At 50.2% G+C, this 27,972-nt stretch overlaps 1 protein-coding gene across 1 annotated transcript in view; it reads right to left on the bottom strand.

Annotated features, from left to right (window-relative positions):
• The window catches only part of ACTL8 (actin like 8), a 39,744-nt gene extending 13,368 nt beyond the window's left edge, over positions 1 to 26,376 (bottom strand). The window contains exon 1 of the mRNA XM_014569564.4: positions 26,355 to 26,376. The gene's annotated coding sequence lies outside the window, so the exon portion shown is untranslated. The remainder of the gene's footprint in view (positions 1 to 26,354) is intronic.
• Between the last annotated feature and the right edge of the window lie 1,596 nt (positions 26,377 to 27,972).

Consider the following 27,972-nt stretch of genomic DNA (forward strand, 5'->3'; position numbering starts at 1 on the left):
GAATCTGTATGTAACCCGGGGACTGCCTGTACTAGATTAGAAAAAAAAAAAAAATCGCAGTGCTTCTTAGTAGCTGGAACTCACCATAGCAGAAATTCCACCCTCCTCCCACCATGTTTGGAGCTGAAGGAATCGAGCCAGAATCTCCAAGTCAAAGGGCTGCTTCCTTCTAGCCAAGAGGATCTGGGGTGGTTTTGCCCCTCACTTTTATACTCTAGAAGAAAGGTTTCCAAGAGGGCTGGGGTCACCCTCTCGTCAGAGGGCATGCCAGGAGCATGGGCAGATGTGGCATCTTACGGAGATCAGTTCCGCTTGCCGAGAGCGTGGAGCCATCTGTTCCTGCCCACCTCAGAGGGCAAAGAATAGCTACTGACTGGCAGTCCACTTTGAGGATGCCTGGTCGGAGACAGCAGCTTGGTCCCATTTCTTAATACAGGCTTCTCCCCTCCCCAGACTTGCATATGAAGAAAGTTACTCCCACTTTTACACCCACATTTAAGCCACCCCTCACAAGGTCGGCCTTGCACCAAGACTAGAGTAGTGTTGAGGTTGTGACTAGAAGTGCTTTTGGTCATAGAAAAGGTGCCCGGGGGAGTTGAAGGGGGACTAAGGGTCTGTAACCCTTCTGAGCCATCCTCCTGCCTTTCCCAGCTCCAATATTTTTAAGTGGCACAACCAGAAAGGCGTGCAGTATTGAGGAATGGGCAAGCCAGGGACCTTTTCTACACTTCCCTTCCCTCCTTGTTCCCCAAGTTTCTCTCAACAGCGCTTGCCTTAAGGGGATTGTTATGCTGAGTGTTGTGTCATCTGAAGTGGGCTGTGCCCACAGAAGCGCATGATCCCATCTACTTGTTAGTCTTTAAGGTGCTGCTAGTCTCTTGTTTTTAAAGTGTTTCCTGTTAGAGGAACTCGGCTCCCCCTGTGAAGCTCGTGTTCTACTTGCCACTCTCAGCTTGTCTGGGGGAAGCCCAGCAATTTCTCACCTGGTGTCTAGATTAACTTCCCCCTTCCACTCCGGCTGGGAATTCTGATTCCTAGTGAGGTGCCTCGTCCTTAGTCGGCCACCAGCAATATTGTGCAAGTGTAAGGAGGGGGAATGTTTGTTTTCAGCAGAGACTCTGGGCAGGTTTACACTGAGCAATGTAGCGGGTCAGTCTGAGAAATCCACACCCTCCTGACAGGCCAGCCCCAGGGTCCATGTTTTTTTCTAATACCTGGTACTCAAAACAATCCTCTGTAGCTGCATCAGCTTCAGTTTCAACCCACCACTTGGCTAGTTTATATTAAAACTCAACTGTTAGGGTCAGCAGAAGACTCTTGCCAGCCTAGCTACTGCCTCTTGGGGACGGAGCTTAATACATCATAGAATTGTCACATTGTCCTGAGTGTGTACAGTGGTGCAGCAGCTGTAGGGCTGCGAGTGTGGAGGCAAGCACGGAGATCCCTGCACTACTGGTGCAGGACTTGGCATTTGCAGGTCTTGACCATTCGAGCCAGATGCCAAGACAGCAGCTCAGCAGCACTTCCACAAATGGTCAAGGGCTTTGTTCTACACGCCTCCTGCAGCTCGGACTGAAGCTCTGCTCCTGTGTCCAGCCGTGGGGTTACTCACTGGTGCCAAGGGAATGCAAGTTCCACAAGCAGCCACACTCCAGGCCAGACTAGAAACAGGCAGGTGCCCTATCCCCTAGGCCACTTGGAAACCTGCCCCACCACCTTACCGCAGGGAGGTGCTTTATCCCGCCTGCCCCAGGACCGCCCATCCCAACTCTACCCATCCCGTCCTGTCCCGGACCCTGGGGGAGGTGGGATTGAACCCGCGACCCTCTCCTACAGAGCACCACCCTTTTTTGCAGCAGTTTCAGATTCGGCAGTGACCTGGTCCTCCCCACCATGCTAGAGCCAGCTAGCACCAAGCCACATACCTAGCCCCTCTTGATGGCAACAGCACACTGCCAAAGCTACTTGGCTTGCTCGAGTCCCTTCCCTACGGAGGCCACGGGGCTGTCAAAACGCTCGTCTCCTTGTGACAACATGCTGAAAATTGCAGATGTCTGTTCTGTGCCGTTTCAATGGAGATTGTCAATTGTTTCAAGAAGGGCAGATTATAGCCTGTCAAGCAACCTGAAACCGAGCCAGCCAGGACGCGTCAGGATGTTAAGCCCCTGGAAACTAGTCAGCAGATTAAAGACAGACGGGAATAGCTGGCACATCTCCTCACCCCTTGGCTAGAACTGCAGAGGAATCTTCTCCAGAGGCTGCTATTCCTGCTTAGTGCTGCCACCTCTTTACACAGCCCCCATCCCTAGGGGACTTGATGGCAGGAAGAGGGCAGCTAGGCCACTGGTCTTTGTGGAAAGTCTTTGGGCTAGCGAAGGTGCCCAACAGGGACCTGGAGAGGGCGGGCTGTGAATGGTTACTAGTGCAGTCTCCCTTACCAGGTATAGTTACCCAGCAGGGGATGGAGCAGTGCCCCAGTGGCTCCCGCCTGAGCAACCCCCAGCCATGACGGCCTGAGGGGGTTGCTCCAGCCTCCCCCCGTGTAAGCAGTCCAACACAATGGTTAAGTGGCTGATTCTGGAGGGCTATAAAGTCCCCTGTAAAGGCAGGAGGGCTGTAGGAGTCTTTAGCATGGGAGGCAGCAACCCCAGAGCTGGTTGCTAAGAGAAGGCTTGGGCAGCAGCCTGCAAGAGCCGGGATGGTGGGAAGGAAGAGACTGGCCTAGAGCCGGCGTTCTGAAAAAAGTTGTGCAGCTGCTGGAAAAGAGTCTCAGCTTGATGCACCCAGGGGCAGGCAATCTAAATACTTGCCTAGTTCTACTACAGCAGGGGTAGGGGAGTCTGTGTCCCTGCTTCTCAGTGTTAGCTACTGGCCTGCTCCCCCCACCAATTTACCAGAAGATCCGTCAGTATGGCCACTTGGTTTGCTATTCCCGGCCAGTGGGAGCTATGGGAAGTGGTGCAGGCCGCAATGGCAGACTGGCCACCACAAGCCATCATACCTGTGGCTATTCAGGTGAACCACCTAGCTGGTGCCTCCCACCCCTAGTGACTAACCCTAAGTCCCATGTGGCCACACCCCTCCTCCCCCCCAAACCTCTGTACTACAGGCTACATCAGGGTGGACCATTTCAATGGGCCACTCCAGAATTTGTTCAGTGGTCAAAGGCTGTACTCTTCCATGAGATTCATGGAGGTAGAGCATCCGGGATGGATGTTGGCTGGCAGAAGGAGCTCAGGGTAAGGGATTGGGGTGTAGGAGGGGATTGTGACCTGGGGCAAGAGAAGGGAGCTACTGGGATGCTAGGGGCAGGTTCTAGCCTGGAGATGTTTGCTTCAGTGACTCCAGCCAGCAGCCCAGCTGGTTCCCTGCCTTCCATGCCCCTGGAGGCTGCTTAGAGTGGCCATGTGCCTAAACAGCCATGAGCCAGGGAGGAGGGAAGGAGGGGTACTTTGCATGAGGACTGTTCTTCAAACAGGCAGCTCCCATAGGCTGGTATCAGGCCAATGGGAGCTGCAAGGTTGTGTGGGGGGTGGGGGGCAGTGCACAAACCTTCTCCCCTTCCCCCACAGGCTTGCAGCTGTTCAGCCAGACAAAAGCAGGCTGCAGGGCCCTGAGTAGCATGTGGGGGCAGGGTGCCTTGCTGAGGCTCCTGCTACATCTGCAAGCCACGCTGCTGGATGTGGCAAGTTGGATCTGGCCTGTGATCCATATTTTGCCCAGCCCTGGGCTACCTCAACACTAGAGCAGCCAGAAATTTGTCTGTATGAAACTATGACTTTAGAGGGCTCTGTACCATATACCGAAATGCAAGTACAATACCTACATGCCAAATGATTCTAGAATCAGGTTAAGGGAGACAGCCAGTTGGCAAGTGTGCGCTAGGATGCTTACAAAAAAAATCAGACTAAATGCAAGTTAGAGGTGAAACTGGAATACACCAGACAAGTTGGGTACAGTAGGCCAGACAGGTTGAGCACCGCTGCCCAAGAGAAGCTATGCAACATTGCAGGCCTTGGAGAGGTAATTCCACAAGCCTTGGTAAGCCATCTGTTGGAGCCTTGACACTTGGAGGTAGTTTCCCAGGCCTGAGGAGCTTTGTAAGCTTTTCCTCATGACCAGAAGTTAGTCCAATACTGTTAGAAATGTAGCCGTGTTAGTCTGGTGTAGCTGAAGACTACAGGACTATGTAGCACTTTAAAGACTAACAAGATGGTTTATTAGATGAGCTTTCGTGGGCCAGACCCACTTCCTCAGGATACTAAACTCCAAGAGGCTCTGGGAGACAGACCCATAGTCTCCTATAGACAACCACCTAACCTCAAGATGATTCTTAACTACCACAGGACATACCACACTAATACCAACCCTGGTACCTTCCCTTGCAACAAACCCCGTTGCCAGCTTTGTCCACATATTCACTCTGCTGATACCATTATTGAACCTAACCAAGTGAGTTATAAGATCAAGAACACATTCCTGTGCATCAAGAAATATAATCTATGCTATCATGTACCGAAAGTGTCCGTCTGCTATGTACATTGGACAAACGTCTCAGACACTTCGCCAAAGGATCAATGCCCACAAAACAGATAGACAGGATCACAAAGAAAAAACAGTTTGCCATTTCAACCAGAAAGGACACTGTCTCAACGACTTAATTACCTGCATCCTGCTTCAGAAGCCTTTTAAATCTGCACTTGAAAGGGAATCCTCTGAACTGTCATTCATGCTAAAATTCGACACTTTATGGGTGGGTCTCAAACACTCTAGTTATCTTACCCATTACAAAGATAGCTTCCTCAATTATTACCTCTAATATCATTAGCTCACAGACTTTTACCCCCCCCCCCCGCATCCCCCTTCTGTTCTGAAATTTGATTTGTCCTTTTCATATTTTTTTAAAAGCATATATACCCAAGGATACAATTTGTGACTATTTTCTTCCATTATTTGATCTGAGGAAGTGGGTCTGGCCCATGAAAGCTCATCATCTAATAAACTATCTTGTTAGTCTTTAAAGTGCTACATAGTCCTGTATTTTATTCCAATACTGTTAACACTCCACCCACACTAACCTCAGGGCCAACCCAGATTGTATGCTCTTACTGTAGTAGTTAACTTCTAGTCTTCACTACTACATATCCCCTTGGCCAGCTCTTTTAGGACTCCTTGGTGCAATGATGCACTTGCTTCATGCTTAAAGGTTCCTATGCTGGAGATCAGAAGCTTGTTTAAAGTAATAAAACAAAAAACCAGACTTCTGAATCTCAAAGCCACCGAGTTGCTTTTGCTTTGACCATGCAAACCTACACTGACTGCCCCCCCCTCCCCCAATCCTTGAGGAATGGGTTTGGAGACAGACGCTAAGCTCGAAAGACTGACCTTGCATTTTTGGCCTGCTCTAGGGTGAGGTTTGGAGAGTATTTGCATTTGCTTGCCAGTGCTTGAGTATATTTGCATTCATTCTTTCCTTCTAGCCCTAGTCAGTTTTGGATACAGGTGACCCAAGTGGTCAGGTGTGTAGTATTAAGCTGGAATAACTGAAGATCTGCATCTGGGTCTATTAAATAAAAATACCTCATTGAGGGTGCACACCTATTTCCCTCTCCTCCCCATGCTAAGCCTTTTGCTCAGAGTCCCGGGGCTCTGAGTCAAGCCACTGAGTAATAGGAATTCTCTCATGCTTGCAGTGCACTCCACCACATCCTTTTGTGAAGTGGCTTCTGTCTATTGTCCAGGCAGAAACATCCCAATTCAAGGACAGAGGCCAACTTGCTTAGATGCAGGGAAAAAGCAAATTCACTCAGGAGCAAAAGTAGCATTTCAGAGTCTGCCCCAAAGCTGATCTTTCCAGACCCAGCAGGGCTTATCGGGTGGCTAAGAGGCCACTTTCAAAAGCAGCATTATGCCATACCAGGCTTGCTCTGCAAGGCAGCAGCCTTAATCTGAGGCCAACAAGGAGGAAGTGTTTACCAATTCATTTGAGGGAGGAGAAAGAGGCCCATGCCACCTGCATGCTGATCAGACTAGCCCTCTATCCTCCATGGTGGGAGGGAGAATGAGCACCCCAGCATCTAGCAACTTGCTGCAAGACAGCATCCATCTGTGTTAAGGGGCAGCTGTCAGAAGAGACAGCTGTTGAGGAATGCAGCTGGAAGCTCTGCCTTCCACTCCCCTAGCATGCCCCCCAACAGCATCACGGGCTGAATCTAGAGCGTCAGCCAACGTTTGCTATAAGCCAGCACATTTGTTGAGACTTCCTCCAACATCTCTCCTTTGATTTACAGAGTGCCACTGGGTCATTGCAAGACTCAGCTGAAAGAAGATTATTCCTCTGACGGACTGAACTAGCCTCCATGGTGCTCCTATTTAGATTGCTAAGTGCCTCAGAAGAAAGAAAATACTCCCTGTATGTTGGGTGTATCCCACTGTGCCCTTGCGTAAGAACTAGGATCACCAAATGAAATAGGCAGCAGGTTTAAAAACAAAGGAAGTTTCTTCAGTCAACCTGTGGAACTCCTTGCCAGAGGATGTGGTGAAGACTAGAACTTTAGCTCTTTTTTTTTTTTTTTGAGTCTTCTAAATAGCCATTGAGGGACCTACCCTCCATGAATTTATAAGCCAGGATGGGTAGGAATGGTGTCCCTACCCTCTGTCTGGAAATGGGTGACAAGCGAGTGTAGTAGTTACCTATTATGTTCCCTCCCTCAGCAGCCAATACCCGATGCCCCAGTTGGCAGACAGGATACTGGGCTAGATGGACCTTCAGCAATGCTGGGTCAGACCATTCTTATGTTATGTTGACTCCCTCCAGGGGTTCTGCCGAGGTCGAGCTGTGATTTCAGACCTCAGGACCCAGCCACAAGATAGAATTTCTGACCAGTGGTTCAAGGCAGCCTCGTTCTCTTCAGACAAGAGTCTCCCATTGTTAGACAGCAGCACAGCTGCATTTGGGAGAGGCATGGCAGCACCTCAGGACAAGTTTTGAGCATAAATAGTTCAGATGCTAGACACCATTTAGCCAGAATCTGTTCTGGCAGATCATTGCTTTGAGGCCTGTTGCTGCACCAGTTAGGCCAAGGTGCCGCCCCGAAGGTCCTTTCTTCTTGTGTTAGCGATTTCAGCATGTCGGAGGCTCCATCCTCATGTCTGTGCAAACTGAGCCAGACTGGAAGTCAAAGCCCTGCATTGGTCCGCATGGATTTTGGAAGGCGGCATGTAAAGTTCTACAGACCCAACATGCCCAAGACAAGATGCATCTCCTGGCAGCATCTGAGCAGGAAGTTTGCAGTGTAAGGGGAGGGCATTTTCAATCATTCTGTAACCAGACAGCAGCTGTTCTACAGCCCCTTGGGATTCAAAGCTGCTAAGCAGGGTTAGGTCAGGTCAGTAATTGGAATCAAGCCCTCAGGGCTTTGGGAAGTGGTGTTGACAGTTCAAAGCAGCCATCTTCCCTGTGCAAGAAGGGACTTAGGAGGCACTTTGCTGTTGGAGCTGAAGCTGTGCCCCATCTCGAGCCTTCCTGCCTTTACCGTAGGCTCTTTGGACCAGACGTGGCACTGCTGCTGCTTAGAGTTACTTGGTTCTGCTCACTCCATAGTAGACTTCAAAAAAAAAAATCTACCAGCTTCCTGTGGCCTAGGAGCAGTAGTGACTAGTGGTCCAGCAGTACCTGATGAAGCCCTGTCATAGGCTGGGTTATTACAGAACTACAGGGAACTCTTCCCAATAGGGCTGGTAGAATGTTTCCAACCAGTTTAGAGCCAATAGGAATTGGTTTGGACAAAGTTATGGAAAGTGTGTGTGACAGGAAGGGTGTGTGGCCAAAGCCATAAAGAATGAGTTTTGGCAAAGGAGTTTGAAGCAACAAAGAGTCCTGTGGCATGTTTGTGGGGAGAGAAATCAGCAGAGAACAACCAAAATGATTAGGGGGCTGGAGCACATGAGGGATTTGGGCTTAGTCTGCAGAAAAGAATCAGACTACAAGAACCAGGAGGGAATCTTGAAAGTTAAGCGAGTCCAGTCCCCTGCCCTCATGGCAGGACCAAGCATCATCTAACCTGCTCTTAAATATTTCCAGTGATGGCGATGCCACAGCCTCACTCTCCACCTCCCCCCCCCCACTTACAATTTATTCCAGTGTTTAACCACCCTGACAGGAAGTTTTTCCCTAATGTCCAGCCTAAACCTCTCTTGCTGCATTTAAGCCCGTTGCTTCTTGTCCTATCCTCAGAGGCCGAGGAGAACAATTTTTCCTCCCTCCTTGTTGTGACCCCCTTTTAGATACTTAAACTGCTGTCACGTGCCCTCTCAGGGTATGTCTACACTGCGTGGGTTTTCCAGGATACCAGGGAAAATGTTTGCTCCTTTTTGCAGAAGGCCAAACACTTTCAGGGAGCCCCGTATACCCTGTTCTATGAGGTGTAAGGGTTCTGGCTCTGACATTTGGCCCCATCTAGACAGGGCCAAATGGTGGAAAAGCCTCTTCCGGAAAAGCAATTGGAAAAAGCTATGCAAGTTATGCTTTGCAATTTGCATAGGTTTTTCAAAAAAAAAGCCATGGTACTGTAGCCCTAGCCTGAGTATTCTCCTTTCCAGACTAAGGAAGCCCAATTCTTCCCTCGTGTTCTCTAGAGCTTAATCATTCTTGTTGCTCTTCGTTGCCTTCTCCAAAACTTTCTTAAAATATGGTGCCCAGAACGAGACAGTTCTCCAATTGAGGCTTGATCAGCACAGTAGAGCAGAAGAATGATGTCTCCTGTCTTGCTCATAACACTCTTCACTCACTTTCTTTGAAGACCCGTGAAGAGTTATGAGCAAGACATGAGATGAGGCAGGCTCAGACCAGCTCTGTGCCTCTGTCCTGTTACTGCTGTTTGCCACCCAAGCATCTAGTCCCTTGGGCTACATCCACACTGGCTGCTTCTTGCACAAGAACTGTTCTTGTGCAAAAACTTGCTGGTGTCTACACAGCACATGCATTCTTGTGCAAGTAAATTTACAGTATAGCACCAGAAAGCAGGGCTTCTTCTTGAAGAGTTATTCCTCTCCCCACGAGGAATAAGCCCTCTTGTGCAAGAGCTCTTATAGTGTAGACAGGCAACATGAATTTCTTGCACAACACACACCTATGGCTAAAATAATCAGAGCTTTCTTGCACAAGAGAGCATCCACACTGCCATAGATGCTCTTGAACAAAAGCACATGCTCTTGTGCAAAAAAGTCTTCCACAAGAGCATGTCTACACTGGCATGTGTTTTTGCACAAGAACTCTTCTGCAAAACCATTCTTGAGCAAGAAGCCGCCAGTGTAGCTGTAGCCTTGGAGTTCAGGGCACAGACAAAATCTGAGTCCTAGCTGGCCAGCCCTTTCCTGGGACTCTAAGCTTTTTGCCTCAGCAGGCATGTGAGCTCATACCTGCTATCAACTCTGGGAGAAAAAATGGTGGATTTTCTGCACTGGTCAGCGCCTCATCCCCCATCACGATTGGCTGGCTCCCCCAGGCTTCCTGCATGCTGTGGGAGGAGCAAGGGCCAGGCATGCTCCGCAGGGGTCTTGTGGAAAGGTAGAGTCATAGCCTGGGGTAGCACACTGGCCCAAGTCCGTCACCTTCTTGCCATGTGAGTGGCTGCTGGGAATATTACCCAATCCAGCTGCTTGAGGTCAACCGTGGAGGGGCAGCGTTACTGGCTGCCTCACGTTGCAAAGCTACTGAGCACATGGAATGGAGTTTGCAGCTCCCTGGGATATGCCTCCCCAAATCTCCTTTGTCCTCCCACTGCTCTGCCAGGAGCCACAGGCCAGCTCTTCCCACAAGTCAAGAGGCTGCCAGGCAGCAAAAGCTGCACCACTTGCCATCCCAGTGGGAGTGACAGACACAAGCCTAATCCCCATTATTAATGTAATACTCTAAAAGCTGCTCTCCCTCCCCCCTGGAATGTCTGGGAATGGCACGCCCCATGTCCAACTCGGAGTGACAATAACCAAATTGGCTCTTATTAAAACTCCAATAATGGCTGGGAGATTGCAGCGTTGATAAGTGCAGCCGAGGTCAACTGCATTAGGAAAATGTAATTAGACTAATAAATTCTTGGCAATCTTTTAACTCTCTCGGGGAAGTGGGAGCCACTTAACCAAGCCTCATTAGCTACAGAAGCCACAGATCTCTGGCTCCCACAGCAGAGCGCTCTGGTGGATTTTACACGTGGGTTAAGTTTGACATGAGCCTGTTTGGCTCAGGGTGGGGGGAGGTCTTCAGCGCTTTGGAAGACAGAACTGGTGGGAAATTTGTGTTTATTGCTTGATTCTAGAAGCCTGCTAACAGGGACCCAGCTTCATCTGCTACTGCCTGGCATGATTTCAAACCACAACTAATGGGGAAAAAACCTCTAGTTCATGCCTAATGTATGAAGGCTGGACTCCCTGCAAGGATCCAGCTCTTGCATGGAAATTAAGTATTCCTGATAAAAAAATTCTATTTACAGGTCTCTACCATGTGCTTTCCAGCCTACTGGCTGCTTCCTCTTGCCTCACCACCTTCCAGCTGCAACAGTGGGGGAGCCGCTTCTGCGGTTGGCTCCCAACTCTTCTAGGGTCATGACTCCATCCCAGCAGCAGAGAGCTATTTTAATGAGAGGTGCACCCGGGGCAAGGTTTGGGATGGGGTGGTATTGATTGCATTGCTTAAATATTTCAGCAGCATCTGTTGGGGAAGGTTTCTCCCCCTGCCGTTCAGGTGTTGCTGAGTATTCTCTGCAACATTCCCCTAATACCCCATTCAGCCGGTTCTAAGTTAGTAACTTATACTGCTCATCACTAGAGTATCTGAGCACCTACAGCTGTGCATTCAGAATGGTGAGGGAGATTGTTCGTGTGGTTGTCTCCTGGAGGAGACACCTTTGCAGGAGAGGGTCTTGTTTTGGTTGCATGTGGCTTGCAATGGCTGCACATTAGACCCCTTGGTACCTCCCAGGAGCAACACAGGTGTGCACAAGAGGCCCACTTTCAGAAACAATGAAACCGGATGAAAACAGCTGCTTAATACGCCTGTGCAGCAAAACAAGCTCTTCCAGGCCAGTTGAAGCTTGAGAGCATGCAGGAAGCAGCGAATTTTGCACCTCAAGCCAGACATCTTGCCCTGTGTCCTATTTAGTGGTATTTACACTCTTGTGGAGCCTGTTTTCACTGATTATTAAGGTGCAATACAGCAGAGTGTTAACAGCAAAGGTAACTTGTTACATCAATGGAAGATTTGCGTCATGTAAAGTATTGCACATGTGACTAGATGTGCAAGCAGGCCAGATTCACATGGACGCAGGGCAGCCGGAGTTATGCAGGAAGGCTGACTAGGGTGTGGTACCCGAGTGGGACGTGGAGCCACACTTGGCTGAACAGAAAAATTCTGTCTGAGATCCTCCCCCCAGGCCTGTAGACCAGCTCGGCTGCAGAGTCAAAGCCCAGATAGTGCCCCCTCGCTTTGTGTTCAGTGTCCTAACTGCTTCAGTGGCTAGACTGCACTAGTGTCCATTTGCTTAGACAGGCACCATGAGAGGGCATTCAAAAAAGATCACACTAAGCAATTGGGCAACAAAATTGCAAATGGAATTTAATTGCATGTGCATTACTTCCATTTATTATCTCCCCCCCCCCCCCCCCCCAAGCTATACATACAATATCATAGACATGGAAGAGACCTCAGGAGGTCATCAAGTCCAGAGCTTGCCCAAAGCAGCACCAATCCCAACTAAATCAACCCAGCCAGGGCTTTGTCAAGCCTCTAGGGATGGAGATTCCCACCACCCGCCCCAGTTGTTGGGTAACCCATCCTAGTGCTTCACCACCCTCCTAATGAAATAGTTTTTCCCTAATATCCAACCTAGACCTCCCCCAAATTGGAGAGGGTGGGAGGGGATGAGCAACTAATTTGACTACAGCCACAATAGATCTTGGAGTCATTGTGGACAATTCTCTGAAAAAATTGTTCAGTGTGCAGTGGCAGTAACGCAAATAGAATTTGGGAATCAAAAAAGGGAAAGAGAAGGAGACTGAAAATAGCTTATTGCCTCTAAAACCATGGGACGCCCACATCTTGTGTACTATATAGATGTGATTGCCTCTTCCAATGGAAGTATTTGTTGAGATAAGGTTCTGGAAAGGGCAACACGAGTGATCAGGTCTGGAACAGGTCCCATATGAAGAGAAAGGAGAGACTTGGACTTTTCATCTTAGTCTTTTCTAAGGGGGATATGATAGAGGTCTATAAACTGACATGTGGAAAAAAGTGAATAAGGAAAAATTTACTTGTTTCCACAATATAAGAACTAGATGTCAAAGGAAATAGGCAGCAGGTTTAAAAACAGAAGGAAATTTCTTCACTCAGTGCAGTCAACCTCTGGAACTCCTTGCCAGGGGATGTTGAAGGCTAGAACTTTAACAGAGTTCAAAAAAATAACTAGATAGCTATTGATGGACCTAGCCTCCATGAATCTATTAGCCAGGATAGTCTAGGGAGACCATTCCTATCTGTCTGGAAATGGATGACAGGAGAGGGATCATGTTATGATTACCTGCTGTGTTCACTTCCTCTGGTGCACCTGGTATTGGCCAACAGGAAACCGGGCTAGATGGACCTTTGGCCTGACAGTAGGGCCATTCTTGTGTTTCCTCAATACTGACTGCCAGATGGAGCTAGTAGTGGAGAGCCAGCTTACCCAGCCATAGGGGACACAAAGCAGCACTCGGGAGAGGGCACCTCCCCCTTGTGCTCCTGCTGAAGTTGCTAAGTAGCTGCCTGTATGCCCCCCTCCTTGCCCTTCTGTGTGGCCCTCCAAGCACAGGTACCTCTACCCCACATGTGGCTTGGGGCATAGGGAGGTTCAAACATGCCATGTTGCTATAGGTCCTTGTTGCCACAGTCCTAGACTTGCTGTGCTCAAGTGTCTTTCCAGCAATTGCCCCATCAAGGGGATCTGCTGCTTTTCTCCCCAGGGCAGACTACTTAACAGGCCAGGCAGCTACCCCAGTGTTAGACTGGCAATTGTCCTACAGCGAGGTGGTAACACATCAGGACTACTCCAGAGGTTTAGTCTCACTGTGCTACTTACTTTACTGAGTCCGAGTTCAAGTGAAAGGGGGCTTGCACCTGCATGCTCAAATACAGGACAATCCTATTTAGCCCTTCCTAGATCCCAGGCAGAGAAATTGCTTTGCTTTACAGACACATTGTGGCTATCAGTCTCATCTAGTCATTTCTAGTCCAGGCACAATAGCCTAGTGCTAGTGCACAGGAACCAGAGCATGAAATTGACTGGCTGCAGCCTGGTCTTGTTTTGTCAGCACGGACAAGGAAACAAGTAGCCGAACAGCACCAGGGGTGAGACATTAAACACCCGAGCACAATTTAATGCGGGGAGTATTAGTAACACATTAAGCAAGGTGTCCATTTAGACAGGACACGATGTGGTTTTAGGGTGAGCGCACAAGCCTGCAGTGCGTAGGCAGAGTAGTTGTGGCTAGTGGGATGACAGCATGTGCTGCCTTAATTGTTTGAGGCTGAGTGTTCCGACCACAGAATGCTGTCGACAGCTGACTACTGTTAGTGCTCCATGCTTCCCCTAGATCGCTGCCCTCTGCCCAGCCAACCCTAGTCTAGTCCATCACTTCAGCTTCCCAATTGTCCTACAGCTGGGTCTCCACATGAGCTAGCATTGGCATGGCTGCTTGACCGCTTGGCAGCCTAGAACCACAGAGCTGGAAGAGGCCTCAGAAGGCCATCAAGTCCAGCCCCCTGCTCTAGGCAGGACCAATCCCAACTAAATCTACCTTGTCTAAATGGGGAAGCAATTGAGTCTGATCTCAAGGTAAGACTTGATCACCAACAATAGATGCTCCAAGCCAAGCTGCCCATCAGCCCAGCTACTAAATTTTAGTTAGAGTTCTAATCCTGAATGTCCTAGGATGTGCGTTTCACTAGGACCAATGTGAATTGGGCTGGAGCTCAAGAGGTCTTGCTAATCATTCTCCCACCTTCCTTGGCATTAGTAAGGCCAGGAGCCTGTTCTGCTGTCTTTGTGAAGTGGAACACATCCAGGCTCGCCAGTCACGGAACAAGCTACTTGCAGTTGCCCATCTAAAAAAAGCAGTCTGACCTAGTTACTCATATCTGGTTGAGAATCAGCCATTTTGTTATGTGCTGTTGATAGTATAAGTAGTCCTGAAAGCTCAAATTTCACCTAAGTACCACCCTATGGTGTCAGCCCAAAAGTCCATCTAGCCCAAGGTGCAGTCTTCCCACCTACATAACACTCCTGCCTCTAGCAGTGAGGCTATAGGAGGAGAGGCTCAGATCCCCAGGCCTGGTTGAACACCATCCTCAGAGTCCTGGTTGCTGGGGAAAGACAGCTGCTCTGGCTCACCCTGCGTCTCGGCAGCATGAATTAATTCCATCCTGAACTCTAGATTGATCACCTCACTTAATCAAATTAAGAACAAATGAAATAATGGCAGCTGTGGCGCAGTTATTCTCTGCAGTCAGGCACCTCAAAATTTATGGAGTGTAATAAAAACCAGATCTTTAACTGTCAGTTAGAATCACATTTAAAATGCTCTCCGTGCCTTTTTCAGCATGGAGTCGATCGAAGGAGAGGGAGAGCCCTACCCTGGAGTTTAAGAATTTGTTATTTTACCCAAGGCTGGAGACAATATATCCAACAGCTCGCCACACTGGACAGCAAACAGCTTCTACTAGAAAAAATGATCCAGGAATCTCCACCAATTGAGGCCTGTAAAGACCAGTAGTCCTAGCCCCAGACTACAGGCAGGTTGGTCCCTAGAGGGGAGCGTATGCAGGAGCAAGCCTACTGCACCACTCAGAAGGGTCACCTGTGTGCCTCATGTTGTACAGAATGCAGGGGTTAAATTCTAGTTTGAGGCTTCAGCATTTGGAGTAGTTACATGGGCATGTTGCTACACCCCTACGGGTGACTAGTTGGGTCCCCTGTTTTGCCAGGATTTCAGCTGTAGTTGAGTCAGGTTAGCTTAGTCTTACCAGTTTGAGTCAACCATGGAGCCTGAGTATGAGCAACTTTTGTAGTTGGGAGCAGGGGGGTTGGAGACTAGTCTTGCGGCAGAGCCCTTGTCTTGAGTTGGATGCCTGTCCAAAGTTGAGGCCACCTAAGATGTGCTTAGCCCTAAGCATTTTGTTCTAGTCAAACTGTTAACTCATGACTTCATTCTTGCTGTTGCTAGACACACCCTTCTCTCCCCCCCCCCCCCCCAAGGGAATTAGACTTGCATAAAGAACCAAAGTCTTTGCTAGAATCAGCATAGAAGCATACAGCTGGAAGAGCCCTCAGGAGGTCAAATCCACCCCCCCTGACCAAAGCAAGACCAACCCCAACTAAGCCATCCCAGCTTAGGCTTGGGCAAGCCCAGCATGAGGAAATGTTAGGCTATGTCTAAACCACAGGCTTTGGAAGAAATCTTCTGGTGGAAAAGAGCTGCTGAAAGAGCATCCACACTGCCAAAGCACATGGAAAAAGTCATCTGTTTTCCCAAAAGATAGCTTCCGCACTGAATGGATGCTCTCTTGCATGCAAGCTGTGATTACTGTGGGTGGAGTGGCTTTTTCCTCTTTCGAAAGAACTCCCTCTTCCCCATCCACACCCCCTTTTCTGGAAGAGCTCTTTTGGAAAAGTCTTCCTTGTAGAAAGAGGTTTACCAATGTTGGAAAATCCACTCTGTTCAATTTCTCAAAAGAATGCAATTGCAGTGTGGACATAAGTGACTTTTTTTGGAAACACTGTTGTGTAGACATAGCCTTGAACTGGTTATTTGGTTCAGCAGCAGCTATAGGGCAGGGCAAGCGGGGCTGCTGCCCCCGGCTTCAATAGGCCCTGCACATGCTACGTCTGGTCAGTTGCTGCCTAGGCACATGTGCAAAATTGTGCCTTCCTGGGCCCTGCGGCGCAGCCCTGGGTCCTGCAAAATCCACCCCAATTTGGTTAAACCCCGACAGGCTGGCGCTTATTGGTTAATGTTAGTGAAATGCTACTCCCCACACTTTGGCGCTGCATGTTTGCCTTTTGAGCCACGGGCCCGGTAGACAATAGACAAAGATTTAACACTAGGATCAATCTTACAAGTTCATGTTTGAAAGTGAACTCTGCCCCCTTCTCCCATGTGCCTCTGGCTTCTTAAGGCTCCAAGACAGTGGTCACCAACCAGTAGATCAGGATCCACTGGTAGGTCTGGAGCCTGACAGGTGATTGACCTGTTTGGACACATGGCTATCGAGTGCCAGCACTCAGGAGTGGCCTGAGGCCGGCTGCAGCAGCTAGCGCCCTAGACAGGGCAGTGCTGTGCTGTCATCAGGCACCCAGGCCAACAGTGCCCTAGGCAGCTGCCTAGCTCGCCTAGGATCATGGGCTACCCCTGCCGGCACTTCAGCTACCCCTCCCTCCCCCCACTACTGTGCAGCTCCGGCCCTTAGCCTTGGAGCGGTTCCCCAGGAGACTCCAGCTTGCTATGCACGGCACTGATGTCAAGGTGCCCCCTTCTCCTACCGTGTGTCCTATCTCCACAGAGCAGAGAGGGGGCAACAGGACTAGGATAGAGAAAGTTTGCTGGCTGCTTTTGGCAGTGGTGCAGGGCTTAGCCCCATTGCACCACACCCAGGAGCCACCTGAGAAACAGGGCCCAGCTGGAGCCCACGTCCTGAAACCCTGCCCAAGTCATGCACTTCCACCTGCACCCCAAGCGCCTGCCCTAGCCCTGCGCTCCCATGCACCCAACATCTTCCCAGAGCCTGCACCCCAACTGTCTGCCCAAAGATCAACTGAGCCCCTCACATTAAATCCCTTAACCCAAGACCAGAGCCTGCACCCCAACCTTCTACCCCAGTGTCAACTTTAGAGTACCCCTTTTTCAAATAAAATAAACATCCCCAGTACCTGCAGTTCAGACAATTTTCCTACCTTCAACATTTTTGTTTAAACTTAATAGTAGCTGCCAGGCAATTAAATTTTGGGGTATAAAAGTACAAAATTAAGTTCAATTCTCTAAATCAGTTGTGTTGATCTACCCCATCCATACACACTCCTTTCAAGTACCCCTAAGGGTTCTCATACCAGCGATCTACCCCACCCTAGTGAAAGTGAGGGAGGGAATGAGGCTGGAGTGAGCAGGGCAAGGATATTTGGGTGAGACAGATCTTTGCTTTCACTTAGATTCAGAAAGTGATCTTGTGCTGAAGGTTGGCACTCTGCTGTAAGGTGCCACACCTTGACGGGAGGGAGGAACGAATGAACAGGCTTTCCCTGTTCTCTGCATGTGATGGGACAAACTTCTAATAGAGTCTAGTCATGTTGCATCAAAGCAATCAAGAGTGATTATGAACAGAACAGATATGAGCAGGAATGCAAGGCATTTCTGATCAGCTATGGGAGGAGTGTGTTAGAGATTTAGTGCAATCAGTCCTTTGATTAAGGTTTGCATTGCCTTACGCAATGCCCCTTAACAAGCCCTGCATGTCCAAAAGCCTCCAAGCCAACTCTGGAGTAGACCTTAAGCAAGAAGGCCCTTGCAGGTCTTCCTACAATAGGAAAAGCTGGATTGGTGCCTTCTGCCATCCTTTGTAGGCAGATGTTACAGGGGACATTCGACTGGGCCACAGCCAAGAGGTTTCCTGTTCAGGGACTGATGTGCAAAGCTGCTTTGTGTCTGTCAGAAATCCATGGGCTAGGCCATTTTCAGCAATTTCAGCTCCATGTTTAAAGGATTTAAAGTCCCAGGAGGCCACAACAGGTTTCAGGAAGCAAGCAAGCAAGTCTTGAACGCTTTCAAGAGGGTGATCAAAATCCAGTCCCTCCACACACACACACGAACCCCTCCATTGCTCTGGAAGAGGGGAACTTGCTCAGGGCAGGTACTGGAAATGTCACGGGGTGATAATGGAGACGTTCAGAGCCATTGGCGTACCAAAGACAAGTGTGAAAAATTGCTTGAAGAGATGCAGCATTTGCAGGAGGGAGAGGGGCTGACAGCCAAGGGAAGACAGGAAGCTGGGTGGGTGGATATTTTAAGAAACTGTGAGTCAGACAGTCTCTTTATGCTCGTTGTTATGCCTCACTGCATCAGTCTCTTGCTACCACACTACGGCTATGTCTACACTGGCCCCTTTTCCGAAAGGGGCATGCTAATTTTCAACATCAGAATAGGGAAATCCGCGGGGGATTTAAATATCCCCCACGGGATTTAAATAAAGATGTCCGCCGCTTTTTTCCATCTGGGGAAAAGCTGGAAAAAAGCGTCTTGAAGTAGGAATAAGATCCTCTGGAATAGGGCTTTATTCCAGAGGATCGGGCCAGTCTAGATGCTTTTTTCCAGCTTTTCCCCAAGACAGAAAAAAAGCGGTGGACATCTTTATTTAAATCCCACGGGGGATATTTAAATCCCCATGCGGATTTCCCTATTCTGAAGTTGAAAATTAGCATGCCCCTTTCGGAAGAGGGGCCAGTGTAGACGTAGCCTACTAGTCTTAACCCAGGGAGGGAGAGTGGGGAGCACATGTACCCACCTGCTGAGTCAGAGCGTGCTGCCAACTGCAGCAGAGCCCTGCCTCCTACCCTCCCCTCCCGGACAGGGGCATGTTTACACTGGAGAGCCCAGGGTGACTGCCTGAGGTCACCCCACCACTGTGCCCACTGACACGTGCATTTGGCCCACTGCTGGCCAGAGTAAATTGACTTTAGGAGCCAGGCATCAATGGTGTAGCATCCTGACAGGTCTCCTGCTTCATCTAGGACGGATGTTTGGCTGCATACATTCATGCACATGGGCACAGTCAGCAAGGGAAGCAAATGCAATTAGTCAACACAGCAGACTCAGCCTGCAAGGCTGCAAAATAAGAGGACTGAAAGCAGCAGGCCAGGTTAATTGTAGGTGAGGCTGGTCCAGGGAAGCTAGAACCAAAAGGGTTTACCGTTGGGCATACGTGTGCTAGCCTATTACAATAGACTGTCAGTGCCATGGAATTCAATGCTGCCTCCTAGGCCAGCCAAAGACAGCTCTTTGGGGTGCACTTTACAGGTACAGTCAAATTACACCTCACTCCTGATTGTCCGTTGCCATCTCTGGTTGCTTATTTACCACCCCTTATGGGAAGGGGGTTCTGACCTGTCATGCTGCCAGTTTAGATCCCCACCCTGAACCTGGGTCAGTTTGCCTGTTGTGGAGGGAGATTGGTACAAGGTGTTTAATGAGGTGTTCTGTTACAACCCTCCCCCCACCCCCGAAAAGTTGGCCTGTACCTGGCATCTTTTAGTGTTTTATACCCGTAACCCTGTTTCTACTACATCTTATTAGCCAAGCCTGCTTCCTGCTCACAGCTTAGTTTTGCTTGGAGCAAAGTCTTATTGCTCTTTGGTCTCAGGCCTGTGATACATGATACAGTTCTGCCCTCCCCACTATAGAAAGGATGTGGACGCATTGGAGAGGGTCCAGCAGAGGGCAGCCAAAATGATGAGGGGGCTGGAGCACATGACCTATGAGGAGAGAGTGAGGGATTTGGGTTTGTTTAGTCTGCAGAAGCGAAGAGTGAGGGGGGATTTGAGAGCAGCCTTCAACTTCCTGAAGGGGGGTTCCAAAGAGGATGCAGAAAGGCTGTTCAGTGGTGATGGATGGCAGAACAAGCAGCAATGGTCTCAAGTTGGGGGGAGGGAGGAATCTAGGTTGAATATTAGGAAAAACTATTTCCCTAGGTGGTTGGTGAAGCACTGGAATGGGTTATCTAGTGAGGTGGTGGAATCTCCATCCCTAGAGGTGTTTAAGTCTCAGCTTGACCAAGCCCTGGCTGGGTTGATTTAGTTGGGATTGGTCCTGCCTTGGGCAGGGGGCTGGACTTGATGACCTTCTGAGGTCTCTTGCAGCTCTGATGCTACATGGGCTTATGTTTTTCAGATCCTTCTTCCTACATGAGCCAGCAGTACAGGCAGTGGAAGCAGCACCATTAAAACATGCTACGTTGACTGCAGAGCAGAAGCCAAGACAGCGGGAAAGTACAGGGAAATAACACGTCTGGTGCTTTAGCACATTTGTGCTAGTTACTTGAATCCAGGAAGTGTTTCAGATACCATTCAACAGGCAGCTGTGTTTAATTACCATAAAACCTCTGTGTTAAAAACTGTCCAACCCCTCACGTGGAACCAGGTGTACACAATAAGGCAGCAGAGACAAAAGTACAAAGAGGACAAAGAGCAGCACCACTTTTCTCCCTAGTGAAGTGTCAAAGCTGTATTAAGTCAGTGTTCAGGCATGACCTGTTGGCAGTACCACCATAGCATGGAAGGAAGTGGTTTGTAACAGAGGTTGCACTTGCTTGAGCTGCAAGAACACTGCCAGCATTGGAGGATGTTTCCCATTGTGCTATTGGGAGCTACAGACACCAGTGGGACAAGACAAGGAAGCAGCTCATTTTACAGACCAGGGCAGAGGCACTGAGTGTGGGGGCTTGCAGCACGGTTCTATGGAAGATGAACCCAGACCTTCCAAGGCCAAAAACCAGCATCTCCAGCCACTAGCTCATTCAGCATGGCATGTATAGGCCAACTAGTACCTTCCTGGGGTAGATGGATATCTTGGGACTGGAAAATGCCATGAACCTTGCCCTATTACTCCAGTGTCACGATGGGACTGACTCCAACACAGTTTTTTGGGCAAAATAACCAGAACAGATTCAGCAGCACAGTTGTTTAAGAATTAGAAACAATTAGTGACCACTCAAGTGTGGGCACCGTAGAGTAACACATATACCCATAGCATCATGAGCAAGACCCACTTCAGAGTTAGAGGAAGGCTTTGGCCTGGTTTTGACAGAGAAGCCTAGAAATTGTAGTCACACTGATTTGTCTGAAACCTGTTTGGAGATCTGCTTTCATTTTATCAAGTGTTTTTAAAGTGGCCATTGAAAGTTGAAGTTAAGCATTTGTGTTGTTTTAATTATGCCCACAAAGGCAGGCAAAACCTTTTAAGATTCGAGTACAGCTAGTTCCCTTAGAGGCCTTGGGATGAACGCCGGTATCTGCGTAAGGTGTCAGCTTAGATGAAAAGCTTTATTTCTGCTGCTTTGACTCCAAGTATCCCCAAAACAATCTTAAAACTTGACTGGCATCTCAAAAGGGGCTGAAGGTTTAGGTGTGGGGAAGACACTAACTCTGAGGGAGCATGGAACACGCATTAGCAACATCTTGAAAGGCTGAACATGACGCAGGCCAAGCTCTTCACAGGGCCAGGTTAGGGCCAACAGAACCAGGTGCTGCTCTTTGCAAGGAGCTAGAAGCTCAGCACTGAGGTTGACAAATCAGTTTCAGGAGGAAAAACTAAGCCCCAGCTACACCCTGCTGCTCAGCCAAGTCTAGCTGCCACCGATAGAGACAGCCTGCAATAGCATCAGTGCACTGCAAGGCTAGGTCTACACTGGCCACTTCTGTGCCAGAAATATGCAAATGAGGCTAAGCATGGAATATTGCTGAGCCTCATTTGCATACCTAATGAGCTGCCATTTTTGCAGAAGAGGCTCTTGTGCCAGAAGGAGCTTTCTACACTGCCCCTTGTGCAAGAAAACCCCTCTTGCACTATGCCGATTATTTTCAGGATTAACAGCATTGCACGAGAGGGGTCATCTTGTGCAAGAAGGGGCAATTTAGGCGCTCCTTCTGGCGCAAGAGCCTGTTCTGCAAAAATGGCAGCTCATTAGGTATGCAAATGAGGCTCAGCAATATTCCATGCTTAGCCTCATTTGCATATTTCTGGCACAAGAAGTGTCCAGTGTAGACATAACCCAAGAGCCCTAGCTAGTCTGTCATCATACACCCACCGCAATAGCCTTGCTTTGGAGAACCTGGCCTCACCTGCCAGCATGACTGCCCCAAAGACAGCCAGCGTCCCACTGCAGCACCAGAGAGCCACAGGGCTGCTCTCCCTTCCCACGCCCCTCCTGGGAGGAGAAGAGCTGAGCAGTGGGCACCTCATGAAATCACTTCCCCATAGACCGCAAGTTCCCAGGGAGCCCCCCTTCCACACGTGGTCTCCTTGCCACCCTTTCAGGTGTGGATTTCCAGCATCAGTAGGAGCAGGGATCATAGGAGCAGGGATCTAGTCTCATCCCACTCAGATCACTTCCTGTCATGCACCTTGCCAGCCCAGGTCTGCAGCCCACCAAGAGAACCTCAAAGCCTAAGAGATGCAGGCCTGTCCTGGGGTGCCCCAGTTTTACATACTGCCAAGTTCAGATGAATTCCTGCCATTCCAGCCTGCACTGCTGAGATGGAGCCTTCTAGACCCCTCATTCAAAGGGCAGGCCATGCCAGAGCCTTCCTAAGCCAGACTCTAGCCTCAGGACACTGCAACAGCGGCTATAGCAGACATAACAGGATCTTCAGGCCACATGCCAGGCCTATACTGCAGGCTCAGAAGAGAAGCATGAGGGGGATTTGACAGCAGCCATCTGCTCCTTGAAGGGAGGTTCTAAAGAGGATGGAGAGAGGCTGTTCAGTGGTGACAGAACAAGGCGCAATGGTCTCAAGTTGCAGTGGGGGTGGTCCAGGTTGGCTATCAGGAAACACTTTCCCTAGGAGGGTGGGGAAGCGCTGGGCTGGGTTCCCTAGGGAGGGGGTGGAATCTCCATCCCTAGAGTTTAAGTCCCAGCTTGATGAAGCCCTGGCTGAAATGATTAGTTGGGGCTGGCCCTGCTGTGGGCAGGGAGCTGGATTTGACCTCCTGAGGTCTCCACCAGGCCTGGGATTCTATGAAAACCTTAAGGGCTTGATCTCTGCTAGGCTTCTGGAAGTTGGCCTAGAGGGGGCCAAATTCATTGTCAATCACACTTGGAAGATTCAGGTGCTTCCCTCCCCCCAGCAGGGTGCTCAGAAAGGTTAAGGATCCCTTCTGTTAAGCTGCTCTAGAGCAAGTCATCCTTGGGAGCGCCCTGCTGAAATCCAGCTTGTTCAGTGGAAGCGGAAGCAAGCTGGATGCATTTGAAACCTCTGGGATTAGAGAGTTACTTTGCCAACCATTCCAAAAGTGGAGCAGGCAGCTCCAGCACTGGGTCGCTGGAAGGCAGACTATGACAGGGTTGTCTCAGCTAGGATGCAAGGTATAAACACTGCCCATCATTGGCCTGGCATTACCACCGTTTGAGACCGAGACCAGACCATCTTACTGTGTGACAAGCCAGTGCTCCGATCGCCCCATTGAGCTGAGGTGGTTTCACAAATATGGAAACAGCATCATTAACAGCCTCCTGCCTAGGAACTGACACCATTCATCCTGGTCGAGAAGGCCTGATGAGTAGTATCCTAAGATCCAATTCCCTGACCCCGGTGTCCCCTGTCACTGGAGCGCTTGGACAGCCACCCAAGAGACATTCAGATGCTGAGTAGCAGAGCAACACATGTTTTGATGCACATACAATGGATTCTGCACACAGATGGGAAAGTTAGAGGGAACACAGTCCTATTGTCCCAGTATTGGGCAAATTCTACCTGCTCTAGGGAGATTCCTGGCTATTGGTTTAGCAGCTCCCCACATTTGCAGTGTAAAGGGAAAGAATCTCGTTGAGTATCCCTCCTTCCCCCTCCCCATTTACTCAAGAACACAGGCAAGTAGTGCCTGCTCCTGATGGCATTGAAGGAGCTGGAGTATCCCAGTGGTGATGTTGGATAGGTGCATCTCCTCTAGACACCTCGCTGCTGCACTCCCTTACCTCTAAAGGAATTCAAGAGACAGCTGGTGCCTCACCTGGCTGGCCCCTGTAGACACTATGGTGTGCCTGGGAATACATTATCCCTGGAGGGTTCCAATACTAAAGCAGCAGCAGAGATCCAACTCAAACAGAACAGTTTACTTCAATTAGACTTACCCCGTTTGGGTTTTAAGGGGGTTAGAGACCAAGGTTACCGATCACTCGACATGAAATCCAGTGCACAGCTGAGTAAAGAGTGTGCCAGTTAAGTGTCACTTGCTGTATTTACACTGCCACCATTCACCCCAGCCCTGAGCATACCTTCCCCCTCGGATGCCAGAGGTCCAGATGCTTCATCTGCAGCGGAGCCAGGGCCGGGGCTGTGTCTCCCTTGAGCAGAGGCAGCAAGCAGCCTAACTCCTCTGAAGCTGGGGCCAGCTTGTGCACACTAGAAGCAGAATCCTGGTTCAGAGCCCTCTGCCTCCAAGCCGTGCTCTGCTGTGCTCCTGTCTATGCAAGCCCTTTCCCAAACAGGCAACAGCTCACAGTTCCTTCTCTGCAGGCCCTTGTCAGCCAGCTCTAGACACAGACATGGCAGCTTTCCCTGAAGGGGAGAGACTAAGCCTCTGAAAACCCCAGCAGGCGCTAGCTTCCCAGCAGTTGCTGTGGAGGCTTTTCCAGACCAGGAGCAATCTGGGATATCTCTGAAAAAAAATGGAGCCCACCGCCAAGGGCTATGGGTACAAGCACTCCCCCTGCCATAGGATCTTGCGACAGGGAGCCTGCAAGGCCAGATTGCAGCATGCAGGAGCTCCCAAGGAAGGTCAGTGTCTTGGTGAAGGGACTGACTTGTTTTGACATAGAAGCCAGGAGTGACTTGGTCACCAGTTGAGACCAGCTGTCTATTCCTATACACGGGTCAGGCTCTGTAGCCGCATCCTGCCAAAACTCAGCTACCCCCTCCCCCGCCATCACTCCACCCAGTTCCTTTCCCTTCCCACCCTCAAAGCAGGCCAAGAGTCACCACACTATGGTGGCAGCTTTGCTAGGAGACGCACTGCCACTTGGCCACAAGATCAGGGATTGGCACATTAGCTTTGAGTTTATGAAACCCACCAGGGGCTGCCCAAGAGATTCCACCCCCTTGACACACTAGGTTGGAGGTTACTGCTCAGCCTGGCTGGGAGACCGGGCCACGAACATGAGAGAACCAACCAAAACCTATCGGGGTGGCCTCTTCCACATTTACAAGCCCTTCACCAGATACAGGCCCTCACCCCTCCAGGGGATCACCACAGCCCATGTTTCCTTAAAAAGGCTGCAGAGAAAATGGAGCAGCTGCTCTAGTTAGAGTCTGTTGACTGAATGTGGCCAGTACAGGTACCCATCACAGTCATCTCATTGTACAGCACTTTCCTTAAGGGTTTAAAAGGGACTAAGTCTGACAGCAGGCCAGCTGAAAACTGGTGCTACACTTCAATGCAGAGAGGAGAAATTGTGGCTTTAACAGAGCCAATAAGGGGAGAGGTTTCCTAGCTACTTGTGGTCCCCAAGTCCAGCTACCATGACTAGGAAGTGCAGGGCAAATCTCCTTTAGCCCATCATGTGCAAAGCCATCACCTTAACGGGCAAAACCAGAGGGCTCCATTTCATCCTGCAGTTAGAGTTACATCAGTGTCAGATGGACCACAGCTGGGCTAGCCAGGTGCCTTCTCTATGGGGGGGGGGAGGCTTAGAACTCCCTCATTAGAGCAATCAGATACCACTCTGAATTAGATCATTTAGAAACAAGGTTGGGGGAGGTGGGGAGTTTAAAGGGTGCTGCTTTTCAGTTCCTTGCACTTTCAGGGCAGTGCCTTACTCCAAAAAGCTACAGCATGCAAGGGGTTAACCCTGCAGCCCATCATTAAGAGATTCAAATGAACCTCTGCCTTGTTTTGGGCAACCCACCCTTCTGCAGCTCAATCAAGTTAAACAAGCAATCCGAGCAGGTGAAGGGCACCAGCTCCTTGAATCATTAGGGAGCTGGAAAATGAGAGACGTGCCTTTCCCCAGCAGGTTTAAGATTTTCTTTGCCTGCCAAAGCCTTCAGCAGCAGCTGGATGCAGGGGAATATACCCCACCCAGCCCTTCTTCAGCATGCAGCTCATGTAGAAGATCTCACCAGAGGACTTTGTTATGTTCATGTACCTCAATGGGGCATGGATCTGCTTAGCAGAGGCCACTGTAGGGCCAACAGGGAGCGCACACAAGCCAAAGCCCAGGAGGCAGCTAGGAGCACATCACAGACACAAGCCAGGAGCAATCAGGGAGAAGGACACAGTCACACCACACCACTGGGGAGCGTGCCCTCCGAGCCAGACACACTGGGCACCCCTCAGGCAGAGATTGCCAAAAGAAAATAAGAGAACAATGTTTCCTGGCAATTCTTATCCCACAAGACAAGGCAAGATCAGTCTTAATTAATAGTCCCACCCACATAGTCTCACTGAAAGGTGAAACTCATACATCTGCCGTGCAGAAGGTAGATCAGACACCACCATATCCAACAGGCTAATAAATAACATGCAGTGACTCACACAGCCAGCTCCCTGAAAAAGAGCCTGCTCCTTACCTGACCAGGTGCTCTCACAAGGAAGGGAAGGCTAGTCTCAGTCCTAGCCCAGGGGCCTGCTTTTATAGGGGCAGTCTAAGAGGGCCCCGCCTCTCTCTTAAAGTGCCCCTGCACCCCATTTCCCTTTGACTACCACCAGCCCCGTTGCATCTACTTCTAGGGCAGAGAGACTCTGCTGAATGTGTGAGGCAGCAGTGTGGCCTAGTGGATAGGGATAGTACTCGGGAGACTTGGCTTCCACTCCCAGCCTGGCTGAACAGCCATGGATGAGATGCTCCTTGGCTCCGGTGGCCCTCAGGCCCTTTTGGGAGCTCCTCAGGGCAGGGGCTGTGCTTCATTGCGCATGTGTGTGGCCCCTCATACAACAGGGCCTCGCACTGTTACCGTAATTCAAATAATAATCCTGAGGCCTGTAAGCAGGGGGGGTGCAAACGCCTCCCCCCCCCCCCCAAGGTCCTCCAAGTAAGCGTGAGGCTGGGGTGGTGCATTGCCCCAGCTTCCCTTCTCTTTCTCCAGTGGGCTGAGGGAAGGCTGGGGCTGATATCCCCTCCCCTCTGGAGTGAGGCCAGGGGCAGTGCTGGGCCACAAGGGTGGGGGCAGGGCAGCCACTAGCCCCTCCCACAACTCACCCCCCCCACACACACAGAAATTCCTGCATATAGGCCTGATCCTGAACCCACATTTTCATCTTCCAAGGCTAGGGAGGCTGCTTTGGATGCTAGACAGGCAGCAGGTTTAAAACAAACAAAAGGAAGCTTTTCTTCACACAGCGCACAGTCAACCTGTGGAACTCCTTGCCAGAGGATGTGGTGAAGACTAGAACTTTTACAGGGTTCAAAAAAGAGCTAGATAGATTCATGGAGGTTCGGTCCATCAATGGCTATTGGCCAGGATGGGTAGAAATGGTGCCCCTACCCTCTCTTTGTCTGGAAATGGGAGACAGGGGAGGGATCATGGGATAATTACCTGTTGGGTTCCCTCCTTCTGGGGCAGGAGTCTCCAACCTTTTGAACCACTAGATCCCTTTTTCAATTTAAGTGCAATACCTCAAACCCAGATACCCGTGCCCGGCCGGCTTCCTTCCCCCCCTTCTTTAAGTCCCTGCCCCTGCTCCACCCCTTCTCCAAGGCCTCCCCCTGCTCACTCCCTCCCCCTTCTTCCATCCTCACTCACTTACACCAGGCTGCGGTAGGGTTTGGGGAGCAGGCTCTGGTCTTGGGCCAAGGGGTTTGGAGTGAGGGAGGGGCTTTGGGCTTAGCCCAGGGCAGGGGATTGGGGTCCAGGAAGGGGCTCAGGGTGCAAGTTCGGGGGCAGGAGGACTCATGTTTAGGGCAGGAGGTTGGGTGCAGGAGGAGGTTCAGGGCTGGGACAAAGGTTCAGGGAGCAAGCTCTGGCTGGGCTCCGATTAACTGAAGCAGCTTCCGGGTGGTGGAGCAGTGGGGTTAAGGCAGGTAGGCTTACTCCTGCCCTGCCCTGCACCGTGCCTGAAAGCAGCTGGTGTGTACAGCGATGGCTCCAGGGCACCATGTGCTGCCCACGTCTTCAGGCACTGAGCCCACAGCGTCTACTGGCCACAGTTCCCCGTTATTGATCAACAGGAGCTGCAGGAGAGTGTCTG

The sequence above is a fragment of the Pelodiscus sinensis genome, chromosome 24 (genome assembly GCF_052426305.1).
Source record: "Pelodiscus sinensis isolate ZL-2025 chromosome 24, ASM5242630v1, whole genome shotgun sequence".
Lineage (NCBI taxonomy): Eukaryota > Metazoa > Chordata > Testudines > Trionychidae > Pelodiscus > Pelodiscus sinensis.